Source organism: Numenius arquata, chromosome 7 (assembly GCF_964106895.1).
Source record: "Numenius arquata chromosome 7, bNumArq3.hap1.1, whole genome shotgun sequence".
Classification (NCBI taxonomy): domain Eukaryota; kingdom Metazoa; phylum Chordata; class Aves; order Charadriiformes; family Scolopacidae; genus Numenius; species Numenius arquata.
The window spans coordinates 17,681,359-17,704,785 of NC_133582.1; positions in this window are offsets into that span (position 1 = coordinate 17,681,359).

Below are 23,427 nucleotides of genomic sequence, written 5' to 3' on the forward strand. Positions count from 1 at the left end.
AGGCAATTACTGAATGATGGTAATAATTTGCCACTACTGCAACTTAACAAAATGGGTAGATCAAGCATGCTGAACGTCAGCATCTTGGGGATTAATATAAATATTCACATCAATCAGCGGTATTTATTTTCTCATTCCACAAAGAGAAAAGATGAAAGAAAGAGAGTGAATATACTGAAAAGCCTAGATTTAAAATGAAGGAAAGCTAAAGGATTGTTCTTTAAAGTAAGCCACTAATTGTTAAAGAACATTCCACTCTTTGTACGTAGAGGAATTTCAAAGCAAAACAAAATAAATCTCTTTTTTTATCATTTTCAGAAATATAAAATGTAGTATCTGACCACATTCACAAGAGTTACACTCTTTTCTAGTTTGTTTCCATTATTTTGCATTATTCCTCTAAGAATCAAATTTAGTAGCACTGATGGTTTAAATTCAGCATAAAAATAAAATTCAGCAAATGTCATGGCAGCGTACCAAACATTTAATGTCAGGTTCCCTTATGTTCAGCACTTTGCTAAAGCTTCCCATCCATCAATTAGACAATTTTGGAATATTTTACTTTGTAATTAAAAAATAAATCTCTCATGCTTGGTATTGTTTTGTGGGAAGAATTGCTCCTTCATATATCAACCTCAATATGCGTACTTGTATATACATGTGTGTGTGCATTTTTTCATGTTTCTGGTATTGCTATTGTCATAATTAAGCAGTTTCTTTCTACGAAGACTTTGCACCTAATACATAGTTCTGCAAGTGGACCCATGCAGAGGGCCAATCTATTTCCCAGCAAGTCTACAAAAGTCTCTAGAGTCAGCCTGCAAAGGCTCTAATCACAGGACTGAAACCTTAAATAAGTGTGAGGAGGCCACACCAATTAAGACAGGAAACAGAGTGTTTAACGTTACCCAGGGGCTCAGGAGGAAAAGCGGGATGACTTGAAAAACAGAAGGAATAGGAATGCATGGGTGGAGTGAGCCAAGGAAGATGTCGCTGCCATTACAGGCTATGAGGAAACAGCAAGAAAGAAAATACCCAAGCCCCACGATAACCCTTAATTCTGAGCTCAGCGTAGAGGCCTTGCTGACACCGAAACCTCTCACCAGCGCATCGGGACTCAGCCAACGTTATGCAGGGACTCTCACAACAGACATACTGAAATCAGTATGGCTGTGATCTTGACCTGTATTCACAAAGTCTATCAAAACATAGCCTCGCACAAACACGTAAGTGCAGCTGTACAGCTGCAAATATCTATTAGACATATTGCACGTTTATCTTCTGCTTGGTATAACTGAATGCACAGTATCTGTACGCTGACAGCTGGCATCCAGGGCAAACAATTACACACAGCTTTCATTAAACTAGCCCTTTGTTAGCATAAGCTGGCATGCGTTATATTCATTAAAATATTAGCTCCTAAACATCACACTTTTAACAACTGTCATATTCTGAGACTGCTGTTGTGACAATTTCATTTGAATAGGAATTAATTCATGGTTAAGCAGCAGCAAAAACCTTTTAATTATTTGGGTCAAGAAAACACACAGCCACAATAATTTGTTTCAAGATCTATTTGTTTATTTTAAGACTTTAAGACAAAAAATTTCCATAAAGTCTGATTGCTTCATCAAAACACCATGATTTTGAGCTGTCTGCCATCCTACACATTCTTGAAATTGCAGAATAATGAACGGTATCACCACAGACTAAGGCAAGCATAATCTGTAAAAGGTTGGGGGGGTTTTTTGGCCAAATATATTTATGACTCGTTAATGTTTACTGCCATACACTGTATACTTCAAAGCACAGAGCTGGTCCTGGAAAGTTTTACAGCATGAGGTGTGAAATCTGAAATACCACAAGGACAAAACAGCTCAGCCTAGAGTTGTCTGAACTCACACAACTCACTGACTGTAAACACAAAGGACCGTCCATATGAAACTAAATAACAGCAACAAAGACTGTCATGTCTTACTGCTTTTGTTTAAACTCTTTTACAGTGAATGGGATCTTTAATAATTTAGTATGCAGACAGCTTCTCTTTTTCTGCTTTTTAGTTCCATCCTGCCTTTGGGGGGCTCTGGTCTGTGTGTAAACAAACATGGGCTTTTTTTAAAAATCATAAGCAAGGGTGGATTAAGCAGGGGGCTAAGAAGGCGGCACTAACACAGCCCAGCGCTGTGCAGCTCTCTCTGAGAAAGTCTCTGGTGCTCATCATTTTTTTCCTGTGTACATCAGAACTGTATGTCATTGCATCAGTGGGGCATGGATGACACGAAATCATATCGTTGCTGGATCAGGGCCACTGCACTCCATAATTTGTAGAATCACATTTCCAGCAGGTATAATTCTGGACTGCTAAAGCCATTTGTATATAGTGACAGCTTCTGCTTACAAACTCATTTTTCATGCCCTCTTTTCTTTAAAACTATATCACAGTTTCACTGGACTTCTTAACTGCTTGAGCTATAACATTTAGGTGAGGATTTGTCTTCCTCAGCTTCAGCATTTTTCACTAATAACATTAATGCCTGGCAATCTCTTCCAGCCAGTGCAATGAAAACTGTCTGGATGTACAGCATACAAAGTATTCTTGTACAGAAACATCCTCCCAGTGCTCATCGGGCCAAAAGCTATTTCCTTTCTGTTTACTCACACTCCATAGAAATGAATGAACACTGCAATGAAAGGAAAGACTTCATTTTAAAGGGCAGTCTGTCATTAAATTTTATTTTATGCTTTTTTTCTCTCTCAGTCCTCCATCCTAGCTCTAAAATATAATTCCCTAAACATACATAATTTCAGGAATATCCACATGTATACTCTAACTATAAAGAAAAGCTATTGTCTAAAGCGCTTTGGTAGGGTTGTAATATGTGTGAGCTGAAAACTAAATCATGCACAATATAGCATGTGCTGCTCATACTGTTAAGAAATAAGTGTAAATGTATGCATAATACTCTGCTTTCATAATGTCTGGGACTGAAAACGCAAAACAATCGGGCCAAATCGATTTAAGAAAAGAATCCAGTTTCTGTATCAATTTCCTGTTCTGATCCATGCGGAGCATGTTGTTTGTTCCAAAATCAAAACTTACTGTAATATTCTGCTTCTGTCATGTTTCTCTCTTTTTAGGGCTGGTTGTTGAAATACAAACAGCATCCTGATTCCTTCTGCGTCTGAAAGGTATATGAAGAAGTGATACCCATAGTGGAATTCCTTAGCTTCTATAGTTAAAGTCAAATGCTTAAGGCTATTTAACACAATTAGAGCCAGATGCTCTCATTCACATACAAAATTCCTTTGATATCCATGAAGAGGAAAAAAGAACCTTGTTTTCTTTTTATAAGGAGTTTCAAAAGATCTGTTTTCTAAGGCTGTCTTCTAACTTTGTAAGGGGTCTCACAAATAAAATTACGTTTTCGTTCAGAGTGTCCATTAACGTTTAGCACTTGTCTCCTTGTTTTTGGAAGCAATGTAGAGTACAAATTAGCAAGGACAAATAAACAGAACTTTTCAACTTCTTTATATGGTCACAGGGAATACACTAATATGACAATATTTTGTGACACTGTCATGGAAAGTATAGTTTCAGGTAGAAAAGGCCACTGATGTAGGACACTGCTGTTCAAATTGTTATAATGAGAATTTTGGCTTACTTACTTAATAAAAGACCTCCTCGCATTAAAATTACTAAGGTAAAATGGAACTGGAAGACACACTGGTTCTGAGCATTGCTTTTACTTCCATAAATCCAGAATAATATGAACTCAGTAGAATCACATCAGTGGAGCTTTGTGTAAGAAAAGACTCAAGTCTAATGTGACTGCTGGGAAATAAGGGAGTAATAATTAACAGAAAAGAAAAACTGATACAGAGTTATAAAGCAGCTTCAGGTAAGCAAGCAGACAAACTCTGGAAAATCTATAGATTTCAAGCAGTTTTCATCTGCCCAGCAGTTGACTTTGTCCAGCGTGCAAGGCCACTTCTCCCAGACAAAAAACAGATTATGCGCCCATGTCTCAGCCATTTTGATGAAAGTTTGGCCTGCATTTGATGGATAATGAAGGCAAGGTTATCTAAACTGTGAGTTTGGCGGTGGTGTTTGGGCTGGGGCTCCCAGGTGCTGATTCCTCGGTGGAGAAACAGGATCCAGCACAGGGGCCAAGTGAACAGCTTGGGGAAAAAATGCCCAAAACTGCCACAGGGAGACCAGGCAAGCTTATCTGCTGCAGTCCTGTAAAACAGAGATGCATATGAATATGCAAAGACCCCTCTGGTACACTTAGAGATCGGCTTAAGCTGCTATGGTTCACAACCCGCTCGTATATAAAGCCAGATTTATGTAACTCCAGACATAATTTTTCTATAGGTGCTAGCTAGAATCAGTTCTCATATTCAGTACTGAAGCAGCAGTCACATTATAGCAAATGCTATAAAACTATTTTAAATTCACAATGTATATATAATTAAGAGTATTAGTTATGCTTAATTAGGTTCATGCTGGTCTGGAAGGTTTTTTAGTGGAATGGGTTCTGAAAGATGTCAAATGTAATTATCTGCAAACATTAATTGGAACTATTGCTCATCCATACTGAAAACTAGAGCAATATTTATTTACTAAAACCAGAAGCTCTTGGTATGGTAGGGTAATTATTCATTTTAACCTGTAGCTCAGAGATTGAAGAATTTTGCGGGGAAAAAAGGCACATTTAAAATCCCACAGGGTGTTTTGAAATAGGCAGCTTATTAAACACTTGTAATGGAATAAAGTAAGCAATAGCAAACTCCTTAAAATGGTAAAACATCAGACAAATATCTATGTCTATCAGCTCAAAACATATCATTGTAGAAGAATTACAACTATGTCTTCAATAAGAATTTATAACTGCAACTTGAATCAATGACATAATCTGATTGCTTATATGAGTTAGAATTTATCAAGTCACAAAAAACTTTTAATGATTTAAAACATGTAACAGGGTCAGAAGCAAAAAGTGCTTGGAAAAAAAACATTTCTGAATTTTTACATAAATATCACTTAGAAGTAGGATGTATTATTATTCTGTTTTGAGCTTCCTAGTTGATTTTAATTTTAGAATTTCATCCTGAATTCCCCTGTTTTATTTCTAACTCTTCTTTGGGAAATCCCAATTCAGCCCTGCCCCATGCCAGCCCTGATCACGTCCTGCCCTGGATGCACTTCCAGTGCATGAGGTCCTATTGCTTCAGACTGATTTACAGAAGTCACAACATGACCTGCTGCGGGATCACTGTTTATTTGACTCCAAACTTCAAATAGACACCTTCATTCTTTGACAGGAGGAAAAAACATAGCACATTGGGCACGAGTTCCCAGCACAGCAGATGTATGCCAGCGCTAGGTGCACTGTCATTTCTGGATAAAGTCATTACCTCAGAAAAATATCTCTCCCTCCTCTTGCAATATTTGTAAATACTTTAGTGAAGCAGTTAGTTTCAAAAAGGAAATGTTCTGTGTTACTGCTGGGAGAGGAGGCACAAAATCTTGCACTCTCTCTTCTACAGCCACACACCATGTCAACAGAAGGAACAAATGATACCATGAAATTGCCTGAAAGCTGCAGTTTCCCATAAAACAACTTAAGGTCGGTTCATTTCTAATTTTTTTTCTGTAAAGAAATAAGAGAAATGACTACTGTTTCCTCAGTAGAGAAACAAAAATTACCATTTCCACTTTTTTTTTTTTTTTTTTTTTTAGTAAGGAAATAAGAAAGCTCACTTCTTTTGTACTCAGCTGAGAAATTACTGGGGAATTCCATAAATTAAACACCCAGCACCTACAGAGAGAGGAAGGAAAGTCTCACAAGAAACTGGAATCAGCTCAACCCACTTTGCCAACTGGAGAGAATATTTGCTTGCAGGATCCAGGAGGTGGCATTTGCATGTCTCCAAGTAATACTTCTCAGGAAAGAGCAATTTATCATGTAAGGTGATTGTTCATCACAGCTCCCAGAAAGATAAAAGATTGCCCATTACTTTCACATACCTTCATGCTACTACTGCCACCTTGAGAAGGCTCAGTAGGCCAGTTGTCTTTGATACCAAAGTGCAGAAAGTGGTCTCGGGCAGGAAATCCATTGTCACAGAGATACCTGTATTAGCACTGAGTTAAACTGAGGGACAGAGCTTCAGAGGCACAACTGTCTCGAGCATTTCCTCCACTCAGTGTCCTGGCTGTTGCAAATCCTCTTCACAACCACAAACTCTCCCACATTCAAAGCACAGGGAATTCAGCAACGTAAACCTCATCTTTGGAGACAGGCACCCAACTTTTGAGCTTAACCATCATCAGTTTGCTGAAGATCCCACTCTGGATCTGGCCTGTTACACTCACCTATACGCATCTATAAAAAACATTTCATAAAATTTCTCCATCAGAGCAGTAACGTATTCTTTCCCTTTAAAATGTAGGTAACAGAACTCTTTAATATTTCAAGAATGAGAGCAACAAACATAACTGTGTGAAAGAAATGGAATAACATTCTCGATATAACCCTCTGAGCTACCCAAGGCACTCACTACGTCTAATTTGGAGTCAGGATGAGTGCTTTACGCAGAAGTTTATTTTGCACTTGAGTATGTGTTATTTCATCAGCATTCTCTTCTATACTCCTTTTTCTCATTTTGTCCAAATGTCAGTAACTACATACAGTGGAAGCAGAGAAGAATCAAAGCCCTTTATCCCACAGAAGCATTTGTAGCAAATGAGACTAAAATGTGTGAAAAGGTCCAGGGGACCTTAAGGATGATTCTATGATTTCTTGACATTAGGGTCTAACAACTGGTTTGAGTTCGGTTTGGTTTGGTTTGCGTAAGGGAATTGCAGCCCAACATACTGTAATTTGAACCTTTCAGAGGAGGCTGACCCTTTCCTGGGAACGACATTGAAACAATTCACACCCTGAGAACTTTTAAGACTCTTGAACAAGAAATGCATGTATTGAACTTCACCCTTCTTGTGGCAGCAGAGAGCTTGCACGGAACCACCTTTGCTTCAGAGGGATGATGTACATCTTGTGTACATGATGTTCAGTGCTATCAGCCCACAAGGTTGAACTTATGACATCTTATTCACAGAAAGAGTGGTCAGGCATTGGAATAGGCTGCCCAGGGAGGTGGTTGAGTCACCATCCCTGGATGTGTTTAAGAGACGTTTAGATGTGGTGTTGGGGGATATGATATAGGGGAGAACTTTGTAGTGTAGGGTAGATGGTTGGACTCGATGATCCCAAGGGTCTCTTCCAACCTGGACGATTCTATGATTCTATGACAACATAAATCCTACTCAGTCAAGAGGACACCACATCCTTACCCACAGCTCATGGGAAACCACTCTCAAATATTTAAATCAGGTGCCCATGAAAATACAGCAATAAACCACTTCTTCATGAATTTTGTTACTAGGTCTGTGGTACTTACGTAGCTTATATGATGTCATTTCATTTGTATAGAAATGGGGATCTTCTTTAAAATAGGTGATAGTAACTCATGAAAACAGTATTAGGGCACTGGAGATGCAGTTCTGGAAATATTTTGTGTTTACAGCTTACTCGCTTCAGTCTCTATTAAATGTTAGTCTCTTTTTAAATCCTTTTGACTTCTCTCCATGCAGTTCTCACAGAGTGCATGTCTCTGGGGCTGAATAAACAGATTCGGATGAGAGAACTTTCCTGTAAGATTTTGATACAGATGAGAGGGAAACAATTGCATCCTGTAGTTTATGTAGATACTCTTAAATTTTCCAGGCACTGTAGTCAGCAGTGGGCAAGGGAAAGGTCCCACACTCTCTAAACTTGGAGGAAATGTATGTCTATTCAACATCCAAATCCACATCTGAGCTCTACTGAATGTGTCTCAGGTGGACAACTAAGGACTATTTTCTTGTTGCTTGGGTTTTTAAAAAGCAGTAAAAATGTTGTAGATGATGTGTTCTTTATCAGCCTGCAAAGGACAATATGGATATTTTAATCTACAATAACCCAATAGCCCTCCAAGTTCCTCCTGGCCTATTGGCTAAAATTATGATTTAAGAGAAGATACACCCAAAATAGATTTGATTCGGTGTATCTTGCAGAATAAAACTCAGCTTGTTACGTGTAATTTAAATAATAAATGTCCAGATTTCACTCTGGGATTTGTACAGAGGAACACCAATGCTGTCCTGACAAAATTCTGAGAAACAGCCATTAAGGGATAGGAGTTAAGAGAGGCTTTTGCTTCCATATCACCTGAAAATGCAGAGCTGAATAACATAGAACCAAACACTGACCTTTACAGTTTAGGAAAGGAGCATCTGACCCCAGCACAGCTTCCTGGCAATCACTGCTGCCAGTGATGGTAAAGCCACAAAGAGAGACTAAAGATGTTGTGATACTTCTGCAGCCCCCGATAACCATCCCTCAGGTACAGAAACTTGCATCAGAAGCCATGAATTCATCCCAGAAGCAGCAAAGGCTCTGGATAGCACCATGTTTTGCCCTTTTTTTGGCATATTTTGAATCTCAACTGTTAAAACTCTCCACGTTCTCCGAAGTAGCAAAGTATTAGAGACGTAGGATATCCTTGTGATGCACATAAAAAGTGATGCAGGTAAGAAAAGCACCGTCACAATGAGAATGACAGTTATCCTGGAATGCAATTATGAGATACCCTGATTAAGTGACCATATACCCACTGCGATCAGATCGACTGGCAAGAGTGCCCAGGCCCATGCCCACCACCACGGCTCTAGTCTTACACGGAGAATGCAGAATTGCAACGTTCAGTTGTGCTGCTGGGGCATTTTTACTCTATTCAATGATATCACTGGGGTAATTAATTTGTTTAAAATATTGAAAAGCAGTATAAAAATTACCAGGTTTTTCTTACTTTAAAGAGGGCTTTTTGTTGCTATGGCTTAAAGCACTGAATTAGCAGAGAATATGAATAAAAGATATGTAGGAATATATGCAGTATATTTTGGCCCTGGAAAAGGCAACAGAAAATCGTAAAAAATTCTGTCCATAACTGAGGGGGTTTTGCTCTGTTTCTTGTGGAAACTATTTTGCAGCTGCTGACCATTTGTCTGAATTAACAACAGACCTTTATTTCTTCTTGGTCTGACAGATTGTGTATGCTGGACTGCTCCATAGGATTTTTCCTATGCATCGTGGCAGTGCATGTGCACATTAAATTTTTTGAGGGGGGAGGGGAAAATCCAGTCAGATATCATTTGTTGAATACTATATTCAGGGAGTTTTGAAGATTTCCAGTGTTACAGAACACTTGTAAAGCAGCTCCACTGACTGCAAATTTTATTTTGTATTTAACTGCTCCATGAACATCCCAAGGAAACAACTGGTAGTCTGTGGAGTGTCAGATTAAATGACTGGTATTTAAGCTTTAAAAATGGTCATTAGACTTTCCCATTAGCCTTTTCTATTAGTTCAGCTGCACCAGGCCTAGCAGCATAGGGAATCCTGGGGTAGGCATGTTGCCATAGCACTATATTTAGTAACATACCAATTAAATCTGCTGAAAGTAAGAGATTCTAATAATTGATACAGTACCAAGAGTGAAAGATGGAGCAGGCCTCTCAATATTGGTAACTGCAATTCAGAAGAAGTGGACATTTTTATGCATATGTGGTGTAGATAAAGAATTTGTCACACCACCACCCTGACTCATCCCCAGGATATATCAGTGGCAGGCTCCTTATCTGTACTGGACAAAACAAAAAACTGTATTCAGTATTGAATTTATGTGCTGAAGTAAAACAACCAGGCCATTTCACACATCCCACAATGGCACGGTTACGGCAGTGCACAAATACTGCCATAATCTACCAAAGCTCTAACTTCCGTAAAATAGCACAAACCATTCCCCACAGCCTTTGCTCACATCTACATTGCAGTGTTTCTTCACTTGCAGAGACTCCTTGTCTCCCTGGTCTTCCTACTCTTTCCCTTCTTTCACACACATCCTTTGGCAGAGCTGTTAGAAACCGTTGTTAGCAAACAAACTTGTACCCTGCATGTTTTACTGTGCCTGTTTGAATAGCCCAGCCTGGATCCCAGTCTGTGTCCCGCACCATTGTGTCCAGCACAAAAAAAATTGCAAGGCAGTGGAGATTTGGCCTGAGACTCTGGTCCTGAAGGAGGAGTAGGACATTAAACCATCACTCATGACAAATTACTCAGTTCACTTCTGTTGTCAGAGGCTGACTTCTGCTTATGTTTGTTCGGAGCTGGAAAAATGTGTCTACCTCTTCTCCAAGGTTTCAGCTGGATTAAAAAACAACAACCTTTAGTAGAGCCCCACCTGGTCAGAGGATGAGGAACACTGACAAGTTCACATCTACTTGCAGAAGACCTCATGGCTACTGCCTCGCTCTGTTTTACGTTTGCTGACTTTGTTTTTCTCTTTATTTCATCCCCTGCTCAGTTACGCTGGTCTCTAGTATCCTTTTCTCATGCTAATCCTTTCCCATTTCACATGTATTGATTCATCAAGATACCCAAAGTCCTACTAGTGACAATTTATTTAGTACGTTAAACAATTGTCTTGTACGTACTTCCCCAAAATCAAGAGACACTGTAAAACATCTAAGGGTTCTCACTCACATGTGGTAGGGGATTAAAGTCAGGTGGTTGAAAGATGAATGATGCTCTGTCATCTGTCTCATCCTTTCTTGGAGGGGTGCTGCCCTTACAGGGGTAGCTGGGCAGTGCTTGAAGCAGACCTGGAGCTGCTGTAGTGTTTATAGCCAATTTAGTAAAGCTAGCTAATTTTAAGACCTGCTTCATGAGTCATTCAGAGAACTCTGCTTTGGGGAGCAACCTCCAAAATACAAGCTGGGCTGATGAGGTCCCTACTTCAGTCATCCCATGGGGTGTAAGCTAAAATCCTCAGCTAAGTACTATGGAAAAGATCTAACCCAGCACCAGTCACATGTGCAGGTAAAAAGCAGCAGAATAAGACCTTTATGATGTTGCACAGGTAGTACCAACAATGACATGAGGAGAGCATACACGTTGCAAATTAAGGGGATGATGGTATTTCCAACTGTAAATCACGTCTTACATAAAAGCATGCAAGAACTCTATGTTGGTGTGGGAGATTTAATTACACAAACAAATAACTACGAGGAGATGGGACAGAGAGAGCCACATCCTGCCCATATGGGAAACCATGCTGGAGCCCAGAAGAGAGGTGTGGTTGCCTCATGCCAGCTACATGAACTGTTCTGCTGGAGCAGCAAAATGTTTCAAAGCAGGAAATTCAGAGCCAGTCTCAGAGGTTTCAGCAGGCAACGGCAGAGTATGCTCCACAGAGCCATTTCCCTCTGCTTCTTTGATGAAAAGTGAGCAGCATGTGCCCCCGGCTGAGACATATTGCTGGCAGTAGCATATGCATTTGATAACAGCAGCTTTACCATTCAAGCAGGGAGAAAGGATTTTATCCAATCCAGGAAAATCAACGCAATATTTATTTCTCTCCCTATTGGGATGAACACAGAACTTCTCTGGATCTTTAGAGGAGTGGGAAGGATAAGAAGGAAATAGAAAGAACTTCTCCTCTCCTGAAACAGGCAAAAGATAATAGTTAGGACACCCAGCTGGAATGTTACCTTAGTTATCAAGGCCCCCAGTAAATATGGCACTTAAATTCCAGGTGAGAGTTAGTCTATCAATCAATCAATCAATATAAGGAAAGCAGGTATCCTATGGGACCTGTTGCATTGTGCACACCCCATGAGAGACAGGTCAAAACACATAGTTTGGTGATCAAAGCATGGTGAAGGGGGATGTGAGAGAAGCAAGATTCTATGGGTAAAAAAGAGTTATATAAGAAAAGATGAAAAGCGTGGCAGCATGGTCCTTTCTAGCTCCCTCCCATTACATTTTGTCCCCTTCCCCCAGGACAGAGTCTGGCACAGTGACTCTGAACGCCTGACAGTATGTTCTGCAAGAATACAGCTAATTACTCAGACACGAGTAGCCACATTTTTGAGGCTGAGCAGGGAACACTTCTGGGTCCACATGCACTGATACTGCTGCACGTACTTCTGCGAGACAGGAAGCTGAGGTGGCTGAGCTCGTCACATTCCTGAGTACCAAAAATTTCTGAGCAGAATCCCAACAGGCCTGCAAGGCCATCTCCTTCTTTTAGACTGAAAGAGTTGTCAAAGCAAACCAGTCCCTGTGCCACCAGTGACTCCAACAACCCATCAGTAAACTAAATGACAAAACCAAGACATGACTTTAAGGCTGCAAACACTGCTTCAGAAGCCTGTGCCAGGGAGCCAGATGTTGCAGGAAAAACATCTGGTATTTTTGATTGCCTTTAAGAACGAGTAGGAGGAGAATTGTGATGTGGTATGAAAAATAGCCTGCTGCATATTTTTTGGATTAATGACAAAATTATCTCCTTTAAAATGTTGTAAAATGTAAGAATTTTAACTCATATAGGATGGCTTAACAGTAAAAAAAATATACATTGTACAGAAGTATGGAAAACCCTGAAAAGTTTCCAAATATGACATACCTCAAACATAGAACCTGAAAGAGTTTCATAAGGGTATTTAAAGAGGAAAATTTTCCTTTCTATCCATAAGCAAAGAACATGTTTTCGTAGGGAGGAATGGAAGGAGGGAGGAAGGGAAAATGGGGACAGTTCAAATGAAGCAGTCCATTGCACTTAAAAGCAAACTTTAATGCATACATTGGGTGTCTCCTTGATGTTAGTCTTGAAGGTGTAAATCAGGAGTAGACCTGGCCAGGGGGCATTTCTGCTGCTCTAATATGTTTTTTTTAGATCCCCAAAATGCCTTATTATACATACACCAGGATAAAACAGAGACCTCTGAAAAGAAAGGCAGTAAACATTTCCTCTCCACCCTTACGCAAAGCTGGTGCTAATGAAAGCATGTGTACTGTGGAGAAAGGGAGCAAAAACCAAACCAAAGTTCTCTGTGGTCGTCCCACCACCCTGGGCTGTTCTGAGGGAAGGGCTTTGCCCCCAGTGACAGCTCGAAATCCCAGCCTGTCCAAAACAAGTCCCAGGGATCAGATTTAGAAAAAAGGCATGCCTTGTGATTTAGGTTAGTGGGAACTGCACTTTGAACATAGAAAGTTTTCTAAGGTACTGTCAAACATCAGTTCCTCAGGAACTCCATTTGGACACCAAAAATCAATGGATACTTTCAGTTTAATTTTTCTGTGCTTTAGCAAAAATAAACCGTCCAACTCCAGAAGCCTGTGCTGAAAAAACAGTCTCACAAAGCAGTGAGGGAAGCCCAGATGGAAATTAGTAATTCCGCCTTTAAAGGAGGCTTACAAAGCACGCAGCCACACACAGAACAGCGAGCCGAATACAAGCCACGGGCTGCCTGCCTGCGCTGTGAGCGCTGCCCGTCCTGCTCCAGGAGTGCTGAAGAAGCCCTTCTGAAAAAAACAGAGCACTTAAGCCATTAATTACTCTGCAATAATGTTTATGCGTAAGGGAACTGGCTCCAGTAACAAAGCAGTCACAGTGGTAGCACAACTTAACTTTCATATTTTAATAATGTTCTTTCAGCGTGGCCTGTTTTGTCATCCACATGTTCTGTACGTCAACTTCAAAGAACTGCACGGAGCAGAAAAAAGTAGCTTCAAGTAACCTTTCCCACTGTGGGAAAAACTACTTCCTTCAAGAAATGAACTATAGCACATTTTGCCTTTCTAAACAGTTTCTCCTTCTTCCACCTACTTGGTGCAGTCAATGTTCAGTAAAACATGCCTGACCCACCACACTCAAACTGAAAACATCTTCTTAATAATAAGAATCACATTTCTCTAGCAATGAGTGTCTACTGTATTTTTCTAGGATTCTGGGATTCTGGGAGCTGCTCTCTTTGCAGTGACCAAATTCTATTCTTCTCTACAAAACTTTTTCACAGAAATTTAAATAAATACATTTTCTCACTTAATTGTGTTGTTCAGTCTTCAGTTACAGTATCAGCTGCAGGTGTTGCCCTGTTTAGCATTTGTCTGATGGGAACATGTTCCCCTTCAAGATTTTGAAACCTATTTAGGTATCTAAAGATGTAGATGATAGGAATCCAGGCCTAGTATGCTTGTACATACTATTTCCACTCACAACAATTATTTACCGTCTTCAGGCAAGTCAGAAAGTGCTTTATGACCATACATCAGAACTTTGCTGCTTTTTTCACTCCAGCAGTATCTTCATTAATTTTGGAAACCCTGCAATGGCTTGAACTGCTTAGTTCAGTGAAGGAAGGCTGAGAGTGATGATGGCTGATCTCTATAAATATAGCCAAGGGAAAATATAAATGATTATGCAATTTTAAAACAGTGTTGTCCCAAAAAGCAAGGGGATAAGCAGTATCCAACAACAAATTTGAGCAGAAAGTTAGGTTCCAACCACAAGCAATCTGAGCTGCTTAAATAGCCTCCCAAAAAGGGTGTCAGATGCAAAAATCCTAACAATTTTTAAATGGAATTTGGATGGTTTCTGGAAAGAATCATATAGTGCAATTTGTGATTGCTTGCAACTGCAGAAGACCACACTTGCAAGGTGGACCTTTGGTGGAGCTTCTCTCATATATTTCAGTTGCTGAAAAAATATATGAGAGCCAGGCCCTTACCTCTGATCAGTTTGACTCTGCTAACTCCACTGAATCTGCGCCAGCTTATGACCACTGAACACCTAGCCTTTTCTGTAGATTGTCTCCATCTGTATTTTAACAACAGATATACTGGTAAAAGAAACAATTGCTGTTAGTTAAAATGTTTTCGTAAATCCTACCTGTTACAATATACTTTGGTTAAACTTGTTTTAGTAACTTAAAACAGAGCAAGCTTTAGCAGACCATTTAGAATACTGTTTATTACAGTCAGAAAGATGGGGTTAGCTGGCGTGTTAACACAAAGCAGCTACTTCCTATGTGAAAGGAAAAAAAAAAGAAAAAAGAAAGAAAAAAAGAAAGAAAAGAAAAAGAAATAAAAGAAAAAAAAAAGAAAAAGAAAAAGAAAAAGAAAAAGAAAAAGAAAAAGAAAAAGAAAAAGAAAAAGAAAAAGAAAAAGAAAAAGAAAAAGAAAAAGAAAAAGAAAAAGAAAAAGAAAAAGAAAAAGAAAAAGAAAAAGAAAAAGAAAAAGAAAAAGAAAAAAAGAAAAAGCCACATTTAGTTGCTTACACAGTGCGAACAGGACCTAACTGTCTCCTCAGATAGTGTCTGTGCTCAAAGAGCAGAAATCTAGACGACAAACTCCCAGTGAATAAAATTCAATGTCACAAAAATGTATTCCTCGAGCAGCCACTGTCCTGCCCTCCCTGGAACAGGGATGCTGGCAGCATCGTGCCTCCCCAGCAGACCTGGTGCAGCATGGTGTGCACCTTTGCCTGGTCACATTGTACGAGGCCGCTGTAAATCAGCTGTCCAGCTCACAACAAGTGAGGCTTGAGAGCTCCTTCTGAGCTCGTTCTTACTTACTTGTGGAAATACAGATGTAGCGACAGTAGCAGATGTAAAGCAAACCCAAAGTAAACCCTCCTGTCTATCACGGGTACAGCTTGAGCAGCTGCTAGAAAAGGATGACTCCTCCCTTTACACCTAACTTGAAGGAGGAGTGTATTTGTATTTTCACATATAGTTGCATTATATAGGGTGAGCAGACACCTTCACTCATCTACAGCTGAAAAAGGGAGGGTATGTCCCAACTTTACAACCAGGCACAAACTCCTGTCCCTTTCCTTGTGCTGGCTTTGGTGTCCACTGGTCCTTTCTGTGAGTTGACCTAACTGTGCTGAAAACTAATCTATCAAAAATATATAGTATGATATGGCAGGGACTAAGAAAGGCAGAAAGAAAAATGATGACGGTGGGAGGAAGATCAAGAAGCATGACTCACATTTCAGCAGGAATGAGCAAAATGCTACAAACCTCAGCTGAAGGTAGAACTGTGGCCTTCCAAAGACCGCCTGCACCTTGGCTCATGAGCGTGTGTCACAGGTCCTGGTGAGTTTTGTCCTTTTGATAACTGTTATTTAGGAAAGTCCCAAAACAGTTAGTCACCAAAAAACCAGACACTTGATAATAACAAGCTTGGTGACCAATCATTTGCAGCTGCTTAGATCCAAAACAGATCTGTAAAAAAATGCTCTGTCTAGATTCAGGTCACCATTTCCAAACGCTTTGATACTCCTCCTCCTCCTTTGATCCAAGGGTCTGGCTATTTGTAGGTGTTTCCATCTGGGAAGAAAAACTGTTGATGAACTGGCATTTTCTTTGATGAAACCTTGATTAGAAGAAATCCACAATGCTTCATTTCCCTCAGCATGGAAAATCTGCCAGATCAGAACATGACAGCACTGTATCCCCACACTTTTAGCCAAAGCCTTACCCTAACTGCTCATATTTGCCCTGCTCCCCCTCACCTGACCTGTCTCTTGTGTCTTGCTGACTCTTGCTTCTCCAAGCAAGCTGTTATTCCCACAGACACACCCCAGCAAAGACTCCTCAGAGCCTTCCCCAGTGATTTGAACTCCTAAGCAGCTTTTCGTTTCCCTTCATTTGGAACAGAAGATATGAGATTAACCGACTCTTGGAGCTCGTTTAAGGGAATAGCAATGATTAAACCTCCTGATGCTTCAGGACAGATTTCCAAGAACAGCAGTGTGATCTCAGATAAAAATGTTCTTTTGCCATTTGCAGGCATGGAAAGTGATGACTGGTTTTTAAATATTTGTGAAAGTGGAGGCAAGCCTGTTGACATCCTCAGACTTCCTGGTTCATATTCAGTAGCATGGCTAAGGCAACATGCTCCTGTAACACTTAAGACACCTGGGTGCTCATTAAAGGGAAAGCATTTAAGAGACTCAAATGGCTGTTGTGCTCTCAGAAAACAGAACTAAAGTAAATCTGTTATTTATTAATGTCTATGCCAGCACTGAAATGAGTACTGAAGGTCTTGACATTTCCAGTTTAAAGTCTTTACTATTTTCCCACATCATTATTTCTATTAACACTAAACATCTGGAAAATTCTCCTTAACCAAACCTTAGAACTGAATTCCATTTTCCAGCCTAATAATAACTCTTCTGCCAATCCTGTTTACCCTACAACCTAACCTCAAATTGTGTTATAGTTTCTATCCTTCCTTCTCCTGCCAAATCCTTGTACTCCTCCATGCATTTAGTAAGTCCATCTCTCTGACTTGGCATTCTGATCTATCAAATTATGCTGATATTAATAACATGATGTTAATCTCTAAAATAGTCATAATCAGAGTTCTTCTGCAGCAGTTACCTTCACAGAAACCTTTGGCCAGCAAGAAAAGGCCCATGAGAAGTTTTGGGAAGAAGTAGGACACAAGGCCATAGGAAAGTCCCTGCACCTCCTCTCTGCATTTAGGATGCAAAGGATCCTGAGCAGTAGGATGTTAGCAGGAAAATTACTTTTTGCCCCTGCAATAAGTTTTTTATAGTTTCTTGGAAAGCTACATGATCAGCGTTCATTTTACACTGAAGCAAAGTGTAGCAGCATGTACTGTCAATGAGATCATCCCACATCAGTCCTGAGGGCTTCCCCCAAGGGGTGAGATACATTGACCTTCATGAGGGTGATACCTCCATGTCAGTTCCTAAATAATTAGGCTCTGAATACAGGACTAGTATAGTTTAGGAGAAAGTCAACTGCCTCATAAGAAGATGCAGGTTCACTGGTTAGCAGAGCAAGAAACTGACAAATCTGGTCAACAGGAACTCACGAGGGATGGATTTGTCTCAAATCCTGCCCTTCTGGGGGTTTTATAGACCCTTAGCCCGAGCGTCATCCAGGGCCCATGGAAGACTGGAATTAACAATCCTGTACTCTCTCATTTTTAAATATGATGTGCAGTAAAATGGGGTTTACTGTCTATCTTAGCCCAGGGGAGGGAGGAGTGGAGAAGAAATTTTTGTCTTTTTTTATAGGAGAAGATCCCTAAATATGGGGCTGCAGCTATTCAGGGGCCGAGGAGCAGACAGGAGGGAATGGTTCTAACTCCTATTTAAACTGTAGCCCTCTGAAAAAAAAAAAACAAAAAACAAAAAAACAAAAAACAAACAAACAAAAAAAAACCCCACCAAACCACAAACCAAACCAAAAAAAACCCCAACCAACAGATAAATCAGAATAGAGAGAAGGCAGGAAAAAGAGTAAGGCCTTCTGTCCAAGTGATAAGGACACTTATGTGAGGCATGTGGCATCAGACCATTTCTACTCCAAATAGGTGTTAAACAGTGGGTGGATAGAATGCGTAAGTAGCTCACTGAATCCACAGTACGTCTAAAGTCCTTTACAGCATAGAAACCTGTGAGCAAAACTCTGAACACGCTTTTTCACTGTTGAGCAATTAGCTTTCCTTTGCTATAGGCGAGATGCATAGCCACCTGGATCCATTGGTATCTCTTTACCCCACAGTAACATCTTTGTGTAACTTGGCCTTCATTCACACAGTTTTGAATAAAGCTCTCCTAATGACATGGACGAAAATCAGTCTTTATGTAGGGCCAAATTCTATGCCTGGTCATAGCAGTAATCCTCTTACTTAGGTTCACTAGCAGCATTCATACACACAGTATCCAGCCCATAAAAAAATAATAAAATGTTAATACTTAAGCACTGAAATGCAGTCGCTGCAACAGTCTTAAGTAGTTATCTAAAGGAAAACAAAAAAGAATATTGCCTACAGCAAGGGGGGAAAGTGCTTGCAACAGTTATACTTGTGTGCTGTGAATATGAGAAGTCTGAATAACACATTTGATGAATATGAACTATATTTAAAAAAAACGTGTATTCCAATTTTCTAATCTGTGTGAGAGTGAAATTGTGGGAACAAAAATATTATGCTAATACAAAACCACTTCAAGAAAGAAATCAGAAAATATGTGTAGTTAATCTGCCACCTAGGAAAATGAAAGCATGAGAACAAACACTAACTTTTCTCAGAGACAGCTATGTTGGTGTAAATCACTCACACGTTAGTATATTATTTTCATTTAGAATTGTGTACTGAGCTGTTTATATAGCCTACGATTCCTGTTCAAAACTATTTAACTGTAATAGCCATGAGGTTTGCTACTCTTCAGAAATACAGTACAATGGAATTATTCTAGTGCTGCAAAATGGCTCATTCTTGCTATATAAATGACTCCTACATACACTAAATCAGGCTGCATTAAAAAGAGCTGATCTTTTCCTCTTCTCTGTCTCTGCCCCAAAAGGATGGGAAGGAGAGGGAAGGGGAGGAGTTGTGGAGTAAAGCTGTGGCTTTCAAGACTTGCACCTGCAATTCAGGACATATATTCTACCCACCTGACCTTAAGCAGGAGTAACTATAGCTGTTTGATTGTGAAAAAAAGAAGTCAGAACTTTTTAAGGGGACCTCAAGTGTTATAGAGTTTATTCCATTCCTTTGATGGACTCCAATAAAGTTCCCGGTGGTTTAGAAAACAGATTCTGGACTAGCAGAAAAAATTTTAGTCTTGAAGTTTGTAAAATTCAATTGAGACAACAAACTTTAGCCAGATTCACAGCAGTGATAGTTCCACCAATCTGGGTCAAAATTCTTGCTACAAATAAAGATATTTTCCACTTTTACATGACTTTGTAAGTTGCTGTTAAATTTAACAAAGTACTGCAGATATCAGACAGAGGAGGTGGAGGGCAGAGGAGGAAAAGGCAATTATTTTTTTTTAATCCTCTTCATCTAGTTTATTAACCTTCATTGAAATAATTTACAGGTGAATCGGTTACCTCTGGAAAGAAAAGGGAGATTAAGAGTCCCACATACTGTCCTATCCCCTGGACCAGAAAAGATGTCTCCAGAAGTTCCAGCAGTGCTGGAGAGCAGGGAAGAGACCAAGCAGACAGAGCAGAGGAGCACACGCCTGTGGAGTCACTGGCTCCACTGTAGGGTCCCTTCCTCCTTTCAGCATCTGGACCACTCCGAGCCGTGCTCTCTCTCCCAGCCGTGCCCTGTCTCCCAGCTGTGCCCTGTCTCCCAGCCATGCCCAGTCTCCCAGCCATGCCCAGTGAATGGTATCATAGAGAGGAAAGAGACTGCATGGATCAAAAATCCCACTGAAGCTGCAGCCCAGAATGGCAACCCTTGCCCTCCACATGCCCTGTGCACAGCAGCCTCCCTGGTTGTGTGACCCGGTCTGTGACTGTCAGACCAGAGAGGCCCCTGCTTCAGAGGTGGAAATGGGCAGGGCTGATGGGTGACATAGGTGTAGACACACCGATCTCAGTTTCTGTGGATACTTCTGTGAAGAAAATGCAAGCCAAGTGTCGTCTTCTTCTTTGTTGGTGCTATGATGTACAAAGTGGGCTTAAGCAGAGTGGTTTGATGGTGGTCAGGGGACTCTGGCTGCTGTGCCCAGCAACCTGACAGCTCCTAGCTTATGAAGGACAGCACAAAGCAGCACAAAGGTTTCCCTATGTTTTTCCATGGGCCAAGCCAGATGCATGGGGAAGGTACATGAGGAATTCAGAGCTATGAATTAGGTATTTATGGGATGTAATCCATGAACTTGTCTTAAATATCTACCACAGGATGGGAAAAGCTGTACTCAAAACCAGCCTATTTTTTTCAATTGACAACTAATACCACAAAAGGATCACTTAACATTAAGCTCAGCCACAAAATGTCATTTTAAATAACTTTCTGGAACTGGAAAGTGCAAGGAACTCATGAGATTTTCAAAGCCCCAGAAGCAATTTTTTAACCCTACTTCATATCTAGTCCCTTTGGTAATGTGATCTTTGTGGTCCTTTTGGAAATATCGGTGTCTCAGCACTCCCTTTTGTCTCCCTGAGGAGATGGTCTGAGATAAAGCAGGTGCTGAGACTATGCACCAACCTGGAGGAAACCCTGAGTGTGGATGGCAACAGGCAATGGCGACCAGGGTGCTCCCTCCTCCACGCCAAGGAACTTCAGGAGGCCTGACATGAATCTAGAGGATCCCCCAGAAAAGGAGGAATAAAGCATTAGGGTTATTACCAGAGGCAAGTGATCCACAGGGGCCACGCTAAGGAAAGTTGTTCCGCAATTTATCATCTGGAGACCTGGCAATCTGTAATGTTGCCTCTTACAGAAGCAAACCACAAAGAAAGATTGTGGAGCAAAATAGGCAGTGAGGAATTTCTTCATTTTTTCCTCATGTTTAATAAGGAAGAAAAATATATTTCTAGTTTCAGTCTCCATGACAAAAAAAAAAGTAGCTATATGTATGTATATGCATATGTTTTGTACATAAGTTTCTAGGTATTTTTTTTATATATTAAAGCAGAAAAGGTAATGTTAGGTACTTACAATTTCTTATGTAAGTTTTAAGAAAATTTGTCAGCAAGTAGATAACAACAAAGGCAAGAGCCTGCCCTTGAATGAGTAAGGTATATGGGGTTGCATATGTTCTTTATACTTCTCCTCGTCCCCCCACAAAGAACTCGCATCTTCGCTACCCCCGGTTACCATGCTGGGGAAACTATGGGCCAGAACATTTGCTACTGTGTAATTTAACCTTCTCCGGGGAAACTTACTAGGTACTCTGTAGAAGAAAATGGCAGTCTATTACTAAAATTGATTCTACAGACTGCCTTTAAGTTTACTCTAATTAAGGTATAATTTTCTAGCATATAAAAGTTTTTCTTGCCTAAGTCCACTCTGAAAAGAGAAAGATTTTACAAATTTTACTGTTTCTTACCTATTTCTGATACTTTACATCAGGTTGTTGTTCCACATCACTGTTTCTCAGGTAGCAAAAGTGTTTCCCGCTGTCCTTACTTTCTCATTTTGCTCACAAATTCATTTCTATCTCTTAATGAATGTTTTACTCTCCCTTCATCTGTGATGTGTTCTGGGGATACACTGACAGAATGCCTAACGAAAGAATCTGAAAAAAATATTCTTTTTTCAAGCATTCACAGACATTGATTTTCTTGTTGTGGTTGTTCTGTTACTTTGTTAATCAAATTGTTTCATTAAGAGATTCTCACTTTCCCCTGTCCTTCAATAAAACAGTTGCTTGTTTGCTTCTGTATAAATGGGACCATTTCACTAATGTGGCTAATTGCACAGCCCTATAAACAGAACAGTAACAGTAATAAAGTGCAGATTGAGAATAGGAATAAGCAGTTAAGACTGGGGAGTTCTTATATCTGGGAACGCCTTGTATTTGCTCTATTGCCTGAAAGAACGTAGCATGGAACAACTTCCTTGCTTTTTTATGTTCTTTGAGGCTGAGATGATCATGAAAGTAAATTTCAGCTCTGGATGCATCTGAACTTTGTGAAAAGTTAGACTCAAATCAGGATTTCCAGCAAGTTTAATCAGAATGGTTCTTCAAGTGCGAGGAGTCTTGCTCCGTTAGGAGTTTCAAGATATTCCCTTGGCCTAGGTGCCATTTAGATCACTGGAGGTTGAAATTTCAAAAACTAATTGCAAATATGACCTACAGTTTGGATTGAAATTCCATAAACACTCTGCAGTTGTAATGAGTGATCACGGTCACTGAAACTACATCTTCACAGCCTCGATGAGCTGATCCTATTGGTGTGGTTTGAGCATATTGCTCCTCTCCTGCCTTGCTTGGAGAGGGAGTCCTGCTCCTTCACATGCACTGGATCTGGCACACATCTGACCCTACAGAAAGCCCACAATTTAGGGACTGAAGCAGAAAGTAACCTGATTGCTTTCCCACATAGGTCAGCTTTTTGCCAGTTTTGGCTTCAAACCTGACTCACTGTAGAGATACCTGGGTGATGCCAAAGCCAATGCGAGTCTTCCAAAAAGACCTCCAGGCTTGACTGGGAGACATCACAAAGTAGAAAACCATCTTCTCTTTGGTTATCTCTACTGGTGGTCAATGGCTCTACCTGAAGAAGAATTGTGTCGTATTTCCAGTTTCCCTTATCCAGACTACCTCATGGCCATTGATTTGCACTGTGATGATTTCAGAAAGTACTCTGAATAAAGCTATTTTATCTTTTTTTTCAAAAGAAGAACTGTGAATAAGATTAGGGGATGGGTTTTACCTCTGTATTCACTACTCAGGAGAACCATAGTTTATTCAAGGTTCACAGACAATGTTAAAGTTGGAGAAGATACTGAAAATAACCACAACATATTTGTTTGAGGGATAAAGTGCTTTTCAGTGAGAAGCTTTAGAAGTGCAATCTTTTTAGTTTACCAAAGACTAAGAGCTACAGTGAGTAAGTTTCTTCATGAAGAGATAATACTAAGAAGATCTTTAACTAGTGGAGAAAAGTGTACCAAGAATCAGTGGCTGAACGCTGAAGCCAAATAAATTCAACCTGAAAGAAAAGACCTTTTTTTTTTTATCACTGTAAGAGTA